The sequence below is a fragment of the Lissotriton helveticus genome, chromosome 4_1 (assembly GCF_964261635.1).
Source record: "Lissotriton helveticus chromosome 4_1, aLisHel1.1, whole genome shotgun sequence".
Lineage (NCBI taxonomy): Eukaryota > Metazoa > Chordata > Amphibia > Caudata > Salamandridae > Lissotriton > Lissotriton helveticus.
In genome coordinates this window covers 405285589-405300947 of record NC_136063.1, presented here as the reverse complement: position 1 = coordinate 405300947, position 15359 = coordinate 405285589, and positions in this window count along the sequence as shown.

Below are 15359 nucleotides of genomic sequence, written 5' to 3'. Positions count from 1 at the left end.
GGGCCCACTCGTGGAGTCCATACAGGACTTGATTGTGTGCTTTCCGCACTACACTTCCCAGAAGTCTCATTGGAGCCTCCCATTGGCGGGTGAGTTATATGAAATTGGAGAAGTGTAACGGGTGCGCACACCGCTTCCGTTAAAGCCCCTGAAGAGAAGCAGATGGAGCTTCGAAACGCGTCGGGCAGATCCATTACGGAGCGGCGTCTACGAGCGGATCCCCGTCCTCACCAACACATAAATAAAGCTGCTGCTCGCGTGCTACTCATAAGGTGGACAACCTTGGAGCGTGAATATATATATATATATATATATATATATATATATATATATATATATATATATATATATATATATATATATATATATATATATATGTATATATATATATATGTATATATCATATATGTATATATATGTATATATATATGTAGATATAGATATATATGCATATTTATCTGTCTATAAATATATATTTAAATATAGCTTTAAAGCAATTAAATTACAAAATATTAAATAATTTCCAAATAAATAAAAAAATTAAATATAAAAACTAAAAAGAAACACAATTACAAAAAGTATTATACAAATAAAAAAAGTCAAAAACATATAAAATTGAATTTAACATCAAATACAAATAAAACAATATATGGAACCAATAATACAAAAAGTATTGGAATCTGAGAATATTAGATATACGATTCCCACTCCAGTTAATGCAACAGGAAGGAAACTGTTGGACTTTGGAGGGGTTACATTTATTATTCCCACTGCAAATAGCGCAACAGTATGGAAAGATTTACTATTTGTACCCTGGTCCAAGCAACAATAGGAAAAGTCTTAGACATTGGAGGGGTTATATCTACTATTCCTACTCCAGTCAATGTAACAGTAGTGAAAGTGTTGGACTTCAGAGGGGTTACATTTACTATTCACACTCCAAACAACACAACAGTAGGGAAAGTGTTGGTGTTTAGAGGGATAACATTCACTATTCTCACTCCAGTCTGTGCAACAGCAGGGAAAATGTTGGACTTCGGAGGGGTAAGAGTTACTATTACCATTGTAGTCTGTGCAATAGTAGGGAAAGCGTTCGTCTTTGGAGGGGTTAAATTGACTATTGCCACTCCAGTCTAAGCAACAGTCGGGAAAGAACTTAACTTCAAACACATTACATATTTGAAAAACCCTATAAATTTAGGAAAAAATTAAAACACTTAGGGCCCGATTCCTATCTCGCTCGGAAGGGCACCGAATGCGATCCAGCTGGAAAAGTACGAGCCGTACAAGTGTTTTCTGCCCGACTCGTACAGCTGTACGAGCGAGCAAGTACGATGCGAGCAGCGTAAAATTCACCGACCATATCGTTTTCGGGTCCGAACCGCTCCGTAAGTCTCGTCCGTAAGCAAACCGTGCCGTGCAATGGATGCGATTAATGACCAAGCCACGCATCGGACAGCCGGTTCAAGGCGAGGTTTCCGGCTCCCAAAACGTCCAGAACGTTGCCTTTGGGGGTCAGCGTCGGACCCCCTGTCATGCGCAGCCTTACAACTCGGACACAGGGGGAGACCCAAGGGTCTCCCCAGCACAGGCATGTATGGTGCAGATGGCACCGACGCATACCCATTGTAGGGGGCGCCTTTTTGAGAGACATGCCCATTCAGTCAATTGGAGCCCATGTATGCGCCGTACGACTGGCTCCCATTGACTTCTATGGGAGTCTGACCGAACCGAGTCCGGCAGCATGCGGCCGCATCGTACTCGCTCGGTCGGACTGCAGGAGTCCGGCTCAGTCAGAAAACACTCCGGTTCCGGCTCGGTCGGAGAGCTTTCCGACCCAGATCGTAATCGGGCCCTAAATATACACATTATTAATTAACATTAAAAAAGTAAATATATTTATTAAAAACTAATTTAAAAAAATGTAAAATGTCCATAATTAACAATCAATTAAATATTTAATAATCAATTAAAAATAATTATTTACTATTTTAATAATTATTGACAACTTGAAAATTAATTGAAATTATGATTTACTATTTTTTTAATTATTACAATATTTATTTAAGATTTACTTAATTACCTTCCCACACTAAAACTCTCACAAGCCTAGCAGGGGTGGCTCCTCCATTAGGGCGGAGGAGCTTCACCCCACTGCTTTCTCACAGTGCAAAAAGCAGAAAATAAAATGATATTTTAAATACCATTTTATTTTCTGCTTCTCGCGCTGCGAGAAAGCAGAAGGCAGGGGTATGCCTGTCATGTCGACTTGGCAAGTGCACCCCCTTGCCAGTCCCTAAACCTTCACTTTTCTACATGGTAGTCACCCCTAAGGTAGTCCCAAGGGACACCTGTGGGCAGGGTCCATTGTATGTGAAAGGTAGGACAATGCTTGGTGTGCTTGGCATGTCCTGATAGTGAATTACAGCCAATTTAGTTATTCACTTTTACAAGGCTACCTGTTCCCTTTCACCAGAATGGGCAGTTTGATTATAACACCTTATAATCCTAACTGACCTACGGAACAAGATAGAAAAACGAGTTTAGTATGCCTGAACTCAGAATGTTAAAATACATCTTTTAGTGTGGGTGATTTTTACATTCTGTGTTTGAAAATACCACTTTTAGAAAGTAGTCTTGCCTAACCATCCAGTATGCCTCTGCTAGGTTTGTGTATTACATGTCTGGTTTGTGAGTGACAGGGGGTGGAGAGGGCTTTGGCTCCAGTAGTCTGATGAGTCTGGGCTGGGCTGAATAGGACCTGGGTTGAATAGAGAGTAGAGGTGGGGGAGATTTCCTTTCACTTGCCTGAGCCTACATTGAATAGAGAGTAGGGGGATGAGATTTATTTTCATCTACCTGGCCCAGGTCTGCTTTCAACAATGCTGTCTCCACCTCCTGCCAGGAAGCTGCACCAGGGAGGACAGAGCTGTTTTTTTTGCTAGGTACGGACACTCTCTGCCTTCAGAAAACAAAACATTTAGTAGTATGAATATTGGGGCCCAGAACATTGGATCACTTCTGGGAATCTCGACAAACCTCTGCCAAGGAGAGAAACCAAGGAAGCTGAAGGAGGAGACTGCCCCTGCACTGGTTACTGTTTGGGGTTGGCCTGCAGTGGTTACTTATTGCGAAGGAAAGGAGAAAAGGTACTTTGTGTGTACTTTATCATCTTGAGGAAGATCCCCAAGGGCTTGAAGCTGAGCTTGCCTCCTGTTCTGAAGTCTCAGGGACACAAAGACTTCACCCCAAAGCAAGGGAGAGATACCTGCCCGTTAGGTTCCAAACGGCCTAAAATAAGGTCCAGTTATATTTATGTTAGCCTTAAACCACAAAAAGAAATCCTTGAACTTCCAAAGTAGAAATATAAAAAAGTTTTATTTTTTATTTTTTTATAGGGCAATATATTTCCAAGTCATAAACATGATTCATTACAAATAGTTCATAGCACTTCAATACAGGCGATTAAATCAAATATAGATAAAAAGAAGAGAACATATCCTCTCTATCGCCCACACACACAACCACACTTTCAAATCAGCAGACATACACATGCATACTTATCACATGCGAACTAGTGCAACATATACATCCATATATCACTCCGCAGAGAGTTTTAGATACGCGATCAGTAAGGAACAGTTGGAATATTATCCAAATCTTTCGCTTGATCCTCAGATGGTACAGACGCCCACAAAGACTTCACCACCAGCTCCCCTGAATTACCTTGCTGGTAATCTTCCTGCAGAGAGGTGCCTCTCTAGAGACTGCGTGTCGCTGGCAGCTGAAAGCGCGATGCAACAAGGAAGAAGCGTGCCGCCGCCGGAGCTGTTTGCCGTCGCTTCGCCAAGGAAGCGCGTCGCATCGCCAGAGAAGCGTCCCGCCGCCGCAGAGGTTGCCGTCACATCACCGGAAAAGCACGTTGCAGGGCCTGTCGCGGCTCAAGAAAGCACCAATTTCGCCGCATGGCCGTTGGGCGTGCATGTATTGTATCCAAGTTGTCGCATCGCATCGAGGCGCCATCTTGTCGCATCGTAACCGGGACACAGTAAGAAACAGACTCATCCCCTCCTCTCCGGTAAGGAACAGATGCATTGCCTCTCCCGGAGCAAGGAACTGACGCATCGCCTTCCCTGCAGCCCTTTTTATTTATATTGCATTACGCATCCAAGGTACTTTGAGAGTAAAATGTCGCATTTACCATCTACATTGAACTAAGCTATTTCTACCATTTGAAAGTCATATTTTTAAATACTGTATTGTGGGTTTTTGTCATTTGGTCTTGTGTTAAATCTAGATAAAGATTACTTATTTTTCTAAACTGGCGTGGTGTCCATTTGTAGTGTTTTCACTGTATTACTGTATGTGTTCACAAATGCTTTACACACTGCCTCTGAGACAAGTCTGTCTGCTCATGCCAATCTACCAGGGGGTGAGCAGGGGTTATTTTAGGAGTGTAGCCCCCTTACCCAGACTAGAGGCAAGGGCCCCAAGTTGGTCAAAGGTACCTACCTGTGCCAACTAGTTTCTCACGCCCCTCCTGGACAGAAGGGGATCACCCTGAGCCCCCTAAACATCGGAAATTATCTAGTACCCTCATAGTACATTGAATACTTTTTGGAGTGCAGCGGACCTCACTTTCCACCAACTAGAGACCCCCATTTCTAACAGGGGGAAAACTTTGTAATCCTATTTTAGCTCGCATAGAAAATTTGGATCCTAACTACAGCAAACACCCCTAAACAGATTTATGCCATACTTGACACTAAAATAGAACTTTGCTCAGAAAGTATGCTTTCATTGGTTTGATATATTTATTTATTTATTTATTTTATTTGTGCAATTTGTATAGCGCGTAAATACCCTGGAGTGTCTCGGCGCTGTAGGTAGAGGAAGAGTCAAGTTTTAAAAGAAGTTGCCAGTGGGCTTCAAAGGGTTATCACTTTTGAATATCTCTGCTGTTTAAAATCCAGAAAACGTTGAATCCTGTGTCTCACATTTGACTTTTTACTAAATTATGATTGCAGATGAAGGGGATTTATTGTTTTCGGTATCTTGCAAATCACCACTATTAAGAATATATTGTGATTTTCACACCGTGGAATACATTTTCCACAGCATTGGGGGAGGGAGGGGCATCCGAGAGATAAAAAAATAATGGATTAGCTGCAATAAAATCACAATTTTAATGAAAATGTCAATCTTGTGGCTTCCATTTTGTGAACAGCAAAAAGGGCCCCACTTTGTTCTGAAAATCATGATTTTCATTAAAATCCCACATTTTCACAAAAAATAATAAAATTTGGAAATATGCATAAAAAATTCCCATTTAAAATATTACGGAAAGTACATATGTTTCCAACCAGCGATAAGTTGGCACAGTGCGGTGGAGTGGATGTGGGGCTCTGGGGCTGGAGGCCAACACCCACTGTGCATAGCCAGAGGTTGTGTGGTGGACCTTCTGCTGCCTTCCGCTGTGCATGGACAATAGCCCTGGCTATAGACCAACATATGTGGCCAATACCAGCCCCAGTGTGCACAGCCAAAGGCTGTATTCAGCTATACTGGCCACTCACAGCATGTTGGGCCCTGAGCTTGGCCTTCTGCCGGGCTAAAAGCCAACTAGTGCTGTGTATGGCCTCCAGCTATGCACAGTCATGCTCAGCAGGTGTTGGCAGACTGTGGCACTTTGATTTTTTGGCTTGGTTGCAGTGGAAGGCCAAAGGTGGAGGTTGGCTGCTTGCGATGAGATGGGCATTGGACCTGGCTGAAGGACAGGCTCTGTAGCCAAACCTGAGATATGGTCTGGCTCAAACTAGCAAAACCACTGAAATGTGTTTGTTATGGTTAGCAACACACACAACGCACACCAGAACTTATGCCACATGCCATGCTGAATATACTACTTTGCCAACTTCACAGGAACAAAAGGACAGACAATCTAGAGGAAAATATGATGGGTGGTTTAATTATGTTGTGCACTGTGTGCTTTGCTAATCAAATATTAGAGAAAGGCTGTGGTTTGGCGCGTTTGTTTCAAAACCAGAATTCAGTATTATATCGTTTTGTATTCAGACAACGTATATGTGTGCAGGTAGTTATTTCAATAGTGATAACGTGATGCACGGAATATGAGGCCAATTAAAGACTAATGTGAATGAATGGTTCATGTTCATTTATAGAACCGCTTGCTTACTTGACATCATGAAAGTGTGTTTTCTTTCTGATATTTGTGGTGATATTCACAGGAGCCCGAGTCAATGCCCGCTTCTAAATAACTAGGCAGGTATTGAACTGTTCTTAAATTGCTGGCAGATTGCTCCCCTATCATATTATTGCTTTCATGAGGTCTGTGGCCTATCTCCATGGACACTAGCTGTGGCTTGATGGAAAGTCATTAACATTGATTTTTCTCAAGGATGTCTGAACTGCACTGTCAATGTGCGGAAAACATCACATATTCTTTTATTTGAGAATTCTTCTGAAAAGTCATGACTATTGATGCCTCCCAGAAGTCAGTAATTAAGGTATAGAGAAAAAACAAAAGTATGCAGCCAGTGTTTTATTACCAGATACATTTAAGATTCATTAATTTAACCACATCTGTCTGGAAATCCAGTGCCTTGTCCAATATTATTATTATTATTATTATTAACGAGTTTTAATATAGCGCCTGGTTACCATTAGGCATCCCCGCGCTCTTCCAGAGAAAGCCACTACCGTACAAAGCACCAGGATTAGGCAGGGAACAGGAAGGTTTTTAAAAGTTTACGAAACCGTAAAAAGCTCGCTTCCGAGCGCAGGTACAGGGGGAGAGAGTTCCACAGGGTGGCCACATTTATAGAGAATCTTCTACCACCTGTTCTTGCCTTCCTCGCCCTCATAACCTGCAGCAAATGTTGATGGTCAGAGCGGAGAGAGCGGGAGGCCTTGTAAGACTGGACCATATCCCCAAGAATGGGTGGGCCTTTCCCCTGTAGTATCTTATGGGCTACACAGAGTGCCTTAAATTTCACCCTCTCTCTGACGGGAAGCCAATGAAGCGCCTTCAGTGCAGGGCGAGCCGACTGGCGCCTAGGAATGTCCGTCAGGAGCCTGGCGGCCGCATTCTGCACTTGCTGCAGTTTGTTTAGGGTGGACTCTGGGGCGCCCAGAAACAGTACATTACTGAAGTCCAGCCGTGAGATGATGAGCCCCTGAATAAGTAACCTCCTAGAGGCCGCTGGGAGAAGAGGTAAGATCTTCCGGGCTGAACGGAGCAGGCCGAAACACACGCCTGAGATCTTTTTTGCGTGAGTTTTAAAAGAAAGGTCCTGCTCAAGCCACACCCCCAAGCTCTTGATCTCCTGCTTGGGGGTGGGTACGGGTCCCAGGCAGCTGGGCCAACTGCTTGGTGGTAAAGAGGGAGGGGAGTTCCCAAGCAACATCAGTTCCGTTTTGGAGCCGTTGAGCTTAAGAGCTGAGCTACACATCCACGTAAAGATCTTATCCAGGCATGTGTGCAGCCGGTCAGGATGGTGAGTTACCTGGGGAAGACCTACCACTAGCTGGTTATCATCAGCATAGCTGATGATCTTGATACCCAGAGGCAGTACCACACTCTCCAGGGGGGCCATATAAATGTTAAATAAGGTAGGGCTCAATGATGAGCCCTGTGGCACACCACACTGGAGAGGTACTGAGGGTGATTTCTCATGGCCTTCCCACACCTCGAATGTCCGACCTTCCAAAAAGGAAGCGAACCACTTGAGGGCCATCCCGGAGACCCCCACCCCCGACAGCCGACGGAGAAGCACCTGATGGTCTACGGTGTCAAAGGCGGCACTAAGGTCCAGGAGGATCACTGCCACCGATCCCCCTGAATCCAAAATGCTCCTTGCACTCTCCACGACTGCCAGCAGGGCAGTATCGGTCCCCTGACCGGGGCGAAAGCCCGTTTGGGATTTGGCCAGAAGGGAATTGGACTCCAGGAAGCCCGAAAGGCGACTATTCACCAGCTTCTCCCCCACCTTACTAAGGCCGGGGAGCAGGGAGATAGGCCTAAAGTTGGCGAGGTCGGCTGGGTCCAGGTTAGGCTTCTTCAAAAGAGCCTTCACAACCGCTCCCTTCCAGCTAGGGGGTACCACTCCTTGGGCGAGAGACAGATTTATGAGGTCCGTCACTGGCCGACCGATGGTAGGGGCTACCTGCTTCAAGTACTTCATGGGTGCAGGGTCTTTCGGAGAACCGCTTTTCATGGTTATCAAAGCTGTGAGGACTTCTTCCACGGTGACAGGGACGAGGGAGACCAGCTCTACCGATCGCACCCTGGGCTGAAGCCCTGGGCTACCATCCGAGGCAACATCATCGGTAAGCCGGGGGAGAGAAGCAAGAATGTTATCAATTTTTGTCTTGAAAAAGGAGGCCAGTTCGGAGCATTTCTCACGTGGGTCCTCGTGAATGACCTGAGGTTCGGGGCTTTCAAAAGTTCTTTAATGACCCGAAATGATTCCTTCGAGGAGTTGGCCGCAGAGCCAATTCTCTCCGCAAAGAATCCAGATTTAGCTACCCGAATAGCAGATTTGTAGGTACTAAGAGCCGACCGATATTCTCTCCGGCTCGTTTCGCTCCAATCTTTCCTCCATGTCCGCTCCAGCCTCTTGCAGCCCTTCCTATATAACTGTTTCATATTTTTTAGCAGTGCTCTGATTTTTTGGGATTTTCACATAAGAAAAAAAGTACATGAAATGGATGTACATAAAATTAATTTACATATGCATTGCTTATTCTCAAAACTTCCCTACTCATACATTAACCACAATAAAAATCCTGGGTCTACAGGGGAGAGAAAGAGAAACAAAAACAAGAGAAATTATCTAGTAGCGTTGGAATACTTCTTCTAAAAGGTGGTTTCCCTCAGCCTCCGAAGGTGGCCAGCTTCTTCATTGGGTAACATCCTCGCACCATGAAAGCTAATCACGGTGAGAGCTACAACCCCCTCTCTGAGAGGGAGGAGCTCAGGGATGTTTTTTGAGGAAGAAGTTTACTAATTAACTGTCAGGTGAGCTAAGTGTGATGAGTAGTCAGAACAAAAATATATGAAAACTGAAGATTGAAACTAGCTACAGTGTACGCAAAGCTTTTTATTGGTGCATCCCTGGGCAAGAATTCTTTTTTAAAAACGTATGCAGGGGATCAATATATAGCCTGTTTCTATGTCAAGCAAACTGTTAGGTTAACATGTTTCAGTCTAATACCCTCAGAAAGAGCAGTTGCGGCCTTCCTTAGGACCTATAATATTTGCTTTTGCTTGATAAAGTGCTAAAAAACAACAGCAAACCAAGGAGAAGATAAAGTACAATCCACATAATGTAGGATCCCTTGGCGGTCACCTGTAAATAAAACATGTGCAATTTGATTATTACAACCACCACCATATGAAAGCAAACAGAACTATTTCAGAATGAACACCTGTCCATTTGGGTCAACCTATTGTGCAGAAGATTTGATTAAGTCCCATATCCCTGCCAGAATCCGCCCATGGGCAGGTTAAATACTCATCTAGTATTTATATGGACATTTTACATAGGATCATAAAGCATAATATCAATATAATATGTAACAAAGGAGATTGGGCTTATACACTCATGTTGGGTATCATGCTTGGTGTGGTGCTCAGGGTACTCTCTACTCTCCATTCTACATAATTAAAGTAGGATAGAGAAAATCAAAGAAACCAACAGGAAAAAAAGAAAACAGACTCACGGTATTTCAGAAAGCATTTTTAAACAAATGCAATTCTTTAAAAAAAATCTACACCCCTATTATGTACATGTGCAATTATGTGAAATGGAATGAGGGGCATGTACATTCTAAGAATCAGCAAACTCAACCACACATCGATAAACCCTGACCATGCATGCCAAACGTAGGTCAGTGTCTATAACCAATCGGTGAACCGGAGGCATGAGACATGCGTTTTCAAATTAACACAGGCTGTCACTAATGAAAAAGTTTTTTATCAAGATCAAAATACCGTTGTCTGCAATGAGGCTCGCGTTCCTGACCATGTAATCTAACGTCTCTTGGTCAATGTACGAACCCAAAGGTTAGCGAGCACAATGAGGACACGAGAACCACCCATTTTACCAAAATTATCAAAGAGTGAGCACTAATTCAGGAAACTTAATAAATATGTTGCTGTCTACATGAGTGCACTTAAATGTTTCAAAGTCCGGGGCCCCCAATTTGCAATGAAAGTAAAACTGTTACTCAGGTACACCAATATAATTAAAAGCTAGCGCACCGATACAATTGAAAACTGGTGCTTGTAATAATCAAGTTACACATGTTTATTTACAGATGACCGCTAGAGGATCCTACATTAAGTGGATTACAACAAGATCACTGGTTTTGCATGCACCTTATCTTCTCCTTTGTTAGTTTTTTGAGCACTTCATCAAGCAGAAGCAAATATCATAGGTCCTGAGGAAGGTCACTACACATCTTTCTGAGGGTATTAGGCTGAAACATAGTTTCATGATGAAAACCTTGACATGAAAGATCATATTAATTCAATGGCCAAGAGCGCCCGCTTCCACTTAAATTACTTAAGAAAACTGAAACCCTTTATCTCAGAGTCAGATCTAAAACTGGCTACCCAATCACTAGTTATCTCGAGGATCGAATACGGCTGCACCACACTAGCTGGCCTACCGAAAACATCCACTGCACCACTAAAAGCCTGCCTCAACGCAGCGGCTAGACTCATCACGGGAACGAAGAAATTCGATCATATATCTCCGCACCTGAAAGCACTAAACTGGCTTCCCTACGAAGCCAGAATCCAAATGAAGATGGCCTGTATTACACATAAAGCGGTTCACTACAACACGCCTATATACCTAGCCAAAAAACTCAAGCTATCAGGAGGTAACAGAACAACTAGAAGCGCAAAAGAGTTGCTATTGCGACCAGCCTTTTTCCACAAGAAAAAGACTTACAACAGAGCATTCTCTGGAGCTGCCCCCAGAATCTGGAACTCTATCCCCCCAAGCATCAGGAAGATTCAAAATACAGTAGCATTCAAAAGAGAACTTAAGAGCCACTTGATGAGTAAATACCCTACATAGTGATACCTACGGATTACTGAGACGAGCATTCACGCTACCAGAGGATTGTCCGCTTCATGAATGTTAGAAGAGCAACTCCTGACATCTGATTGTGTCCAGGTTCAAGCCGAGGCTAGACACATACTGCTACCTCATAGACTTGTGAACTGATAACTTTATCTCACTGAAAAAAAAAATAAAAAAAAATAAAAAAAAACTATAAAACCTCTACCTCACTTGATTAATCTATCTATACTAACATATTATGCACTGGAATACCTTATAACTCTACCTCACCGAACTTGGTTCGAGACCAATGCTAATTGCACAAACATTAAGAACTTATATATCTAATCACGTCCATTCATTATATTGCCTTCTACCTCATATATATGTTGTTGTTATTATTGCTACTATAATGTCTATTTGCTATTCTTTCCTTGTTAAGCGCTCTGATACCCACGGGTCTTGTACGCGCTATATAAAACTCTATAAATAAAATAAATAAAATAAATAAATAAACATTGTGACCTAACGTTTGCTTAACATAGAAGCAGGCTATATATTGATGCCCAGTGTAAATCTTGTTTTTTAATCCTGTCCCAGGAACCCACCAATATAACCTTGTTTGTGTACCCTGTAGCTAGTTTAAATCTTAACAGTTTTCATTTATTTTTGTTCTGCACTCCTCATCACACTTAGCCCATCTGAAAGGTAATTAGTACACCTCTTCTTCAAAAAACATCCCTGAGCTCCTCGTTCTCAGAGAGGGGGTCGTATCCTGCACTGTGACTGGGTTTCACAGTGCAAGGCGGTTACCCAATGATGAAGCATGCCACCTTTGGTGGGTGATGGAAAGCGTCCTTAAAAAGAAATACTCTACCACTAGTAGGTCATTTTTCTTGTTTTTCTTTTGCTTTCTCTCCTCTGTTGACCTAGGAGTTTTGTTGTGATTAAATTTATATCCTCAAAACTTGGCATGGATCTGGATGTCTTGGGCATATATTGGACACGCCAGCCCAGAGATAACCAGAGGCAGCTAAATTGGTACCTTCCATCTGAAAGCTTGAAAACATATTTAAACACCTGTCTGTGCCAAATATTCCCCCAACATGGATGCCACAGTCCCACAGAGTGCTCTTTAATGCTATTCACTGGATTTTACTACTTCCTTACTCTGCCTTATTCAGCTCCATATGCTACAACACTTATTAATACTCCTTTGAGTAGGGGGCACATTATCTTCTATATTATATTATGTTATTTTGCGTCCTGTTATGTCTGGTCATGTTGTTTTATTTTATGTTATTTTATGTTTTGTTATAACCTTGAATACATGATATTGCCATTGAAATGGCCTCTTAAAGCAAGAATCTGTGGGCGAATTTATCAAAACTTTACACCGAAGTAAAAGAAAGTGAAGCAAAGCATTGCAAAGTCTTGAAATGGTATTTACCTTTCAGCACAAATCTTATTTGCACTGGAAAAAAGCCATTTTCTCTGTGTTAATAGTGCTTTTTGCTGCTTTGCATAACTCTTTTGCATCAAGAAGACCTCACGTGGCTGGTACTTGGACGTTTAAGTGCAAGCATACATGCATTTTGACGTGAAGCCCTATCCACAAAAATTGCCAGACCAGGCTTTACCTCAAAAAAGTGTTACTATTTGAGGCAGGTGCAAAGTAGGAGAAATATATTTATTTCTCAAAATGTTAACACATTGCATGCAAGCTGCATTGTACAGAAGACATACAATGTGTAAAATGTTTTAAAAGTTGTTTTAGGCTTAGCATTTTGTACTGGAAGGGTAAACTACAAGTAGAACTCAGACTATAGAAAACACACTCACACCTTTGTACCTTTGATGCTAAAGTGTATCTGTGTGTGTGGGCATGTGTGTATCTGGAACGATAAGCAGCAGATATGTGGCCGACACAGGAGAAGAGAGCAGTAGCACGGCATATTTAATAAATATGGCTCTGTGCTGCTTTTCCCCCCTTGCACAATGCAGCACAGTACATTAATTTAGGGTTCTGCGCTGCGTTGCACTTTATTTTAGTAAACCTGTCCCTAAAACTTTACATCTCATGTTGGTATGATTGAAGGGCATCGTAACCTCATAAGCAATCAGGATTTTCCTGCTCAGCGGAATTGATGCTGTTATGTTATGTTAAATATATTTCTATAGCGCACGACTCACCCGGGGGCATCTCGGCGCTTACCTAGTGAAAAAGAGGGGGGACCAAAATCAGTTGATGTATAGATTCAAAACAAAAAGGCTTTTAGTTGTTTCCTGAAAACGGTATATGAGTTACATTCATGCTGTGCAATAGGCAGTTGGTTCCAGTACCATGGGGTAAGGTACGAGAAGGCTCTGCCCCCCGTGCGACTAAGACCTATTCGGGGGACTTTTAGAAGGGCTAAAGAATTACATCTAAGGTTGTGATCAGAAGCCTGTTTGGTGAATTTCTTTTGCAGATAATAGGGGCCTTTGGCGTTTAAGGCATTGTATGTGAGGCAGCAAATCTTAAAATTGGATCATTTCCTCACTGGTAACCAGTGGAGCTCTCTCAGCAAGGGGCCTGAGGGAGAACCTGGAGGGCGATTCAAAATCATTCTTGCTGCGGTGTTTTGATTTACCTGCACTTTGGCAAGCAACGTCTCGCCTACTTTAGCTAATAGTGCATTTCCATAGTCCAGGTGGCTGATCATCATAGCCTGGACCAGGGTTCTACGGTGTTTGGTGGGCAGATAGGGCAAAATCTTGTGTAGGAGACGTAAGCTGTAATAACAGGAGCTGGTAATAGCCACAATGTGATCTTTCATAGATAGTGTCTGATCCAATTTTAATCCAAGATTTTTCATTGATTGTGTAGGGATGGGGGCAACTCCCAGCTGACACGGCCACCAATCATCCATCCAAATGGTTCTTAATGTCCAATAGAGATTGAGCATAGGTGAGTTGTAAAAGACTTGCATTACTACAGTCTGAGCCCAGCATGCCTGCCATGTAGGGTCGGACTGGAATAGAAAATATGCCTGGACACCAAAATAAAAGTAACTCCAAGTAGTGAATTAAATAGCTAAAGAAGTGGCCAGAGTTTGCAAATCGGTGCTGTTTTGAACCTGTAAAGGCATGTTGTACAATGTAGGATTGGGACAAAAAATAGGCCCCTTGGACAAAAAAGAAGTGGCCCCCATTAACGAAGCATATAGCTAAAATGTGGTAATATCAGGCAATCAGCTCATCTGTTACGCAAAAGAATACAAAGTTCCCCAGGGATGGTTAAGGAAGTATGTGTGAAGATATGGAGGTAGAACGAAAGGCAGGGAACAAGGTGTTCCCTTGTTGGAACTAGAAGACCTCACACACCCAGAAGCCTAGGTGTCATGCTTCATCATTGGTCTCCTGCTCCTCGTCAGACTGGCGCTGCAATGTCTGACGGGCGCCGTAGGCGCTCTTTGTTGGAGATCTTTTGTTCCAGCCAATGGTTTGAGTGCGTGTAAGGGGTCTGGTGAAGGTGTAGTCGTGAGGGAATAGTGAGATTAAAAGAAGGTGAGTCAGTCCACAAGGGACTTTATTAACGTGGCTGACTCCCTTGGTTAAAAGGGTGGGAGGGGAAAAAGGAACTGCTTAGTCTACAGTGGGCTAACTCAACCCTCTAAAAAGGTCGACATGTTTCTTGCCTGTCTGGCAATTCTTCAGGACCTCGGGTGTAAGGTAATACACAGTGAGAATTAGGTAGACAAAAAATGAAGAAGAAAGATACAACCTCACTGGGTCAATCAAGGAGCAGGCCAATTGGTCCTGCTCTAGAGGGGAGACCTAGAAAAAATGTATAGAAGTACGCCAGTTAGCATTGATAGTGGCATTATTTCACAATACTAAGTTTCCTCAGCGCTCCATAAAACACACATACATGAAACGTTATGAAAGGGATATTCCAGAATTACACACTAGTGGGTGTATTAAAAATAGTACGTCCATTCCTGAAAGTTGGGCAGTGTAATCTTGGATCAAAAACATATTGAACAATTCAATTGATTGGACGAAGAGATTATCACAAAGCAGTAGATGACTGGATTCGTGCTTACCCTAAGAGTAACACGACAGGGCCCCGCAGTCTGTTCCCGTGGGGCTGTTTGAAAAGGTAAGGTACCTGCAAGAGAGGAACAGATACAGGCACCCGGATGGTGTGTTGAATATAAAACATGCCAGGGAAGCGAGGCCATGGTTGAATGAAGACACATGGCGGGACTAAGAGGAACA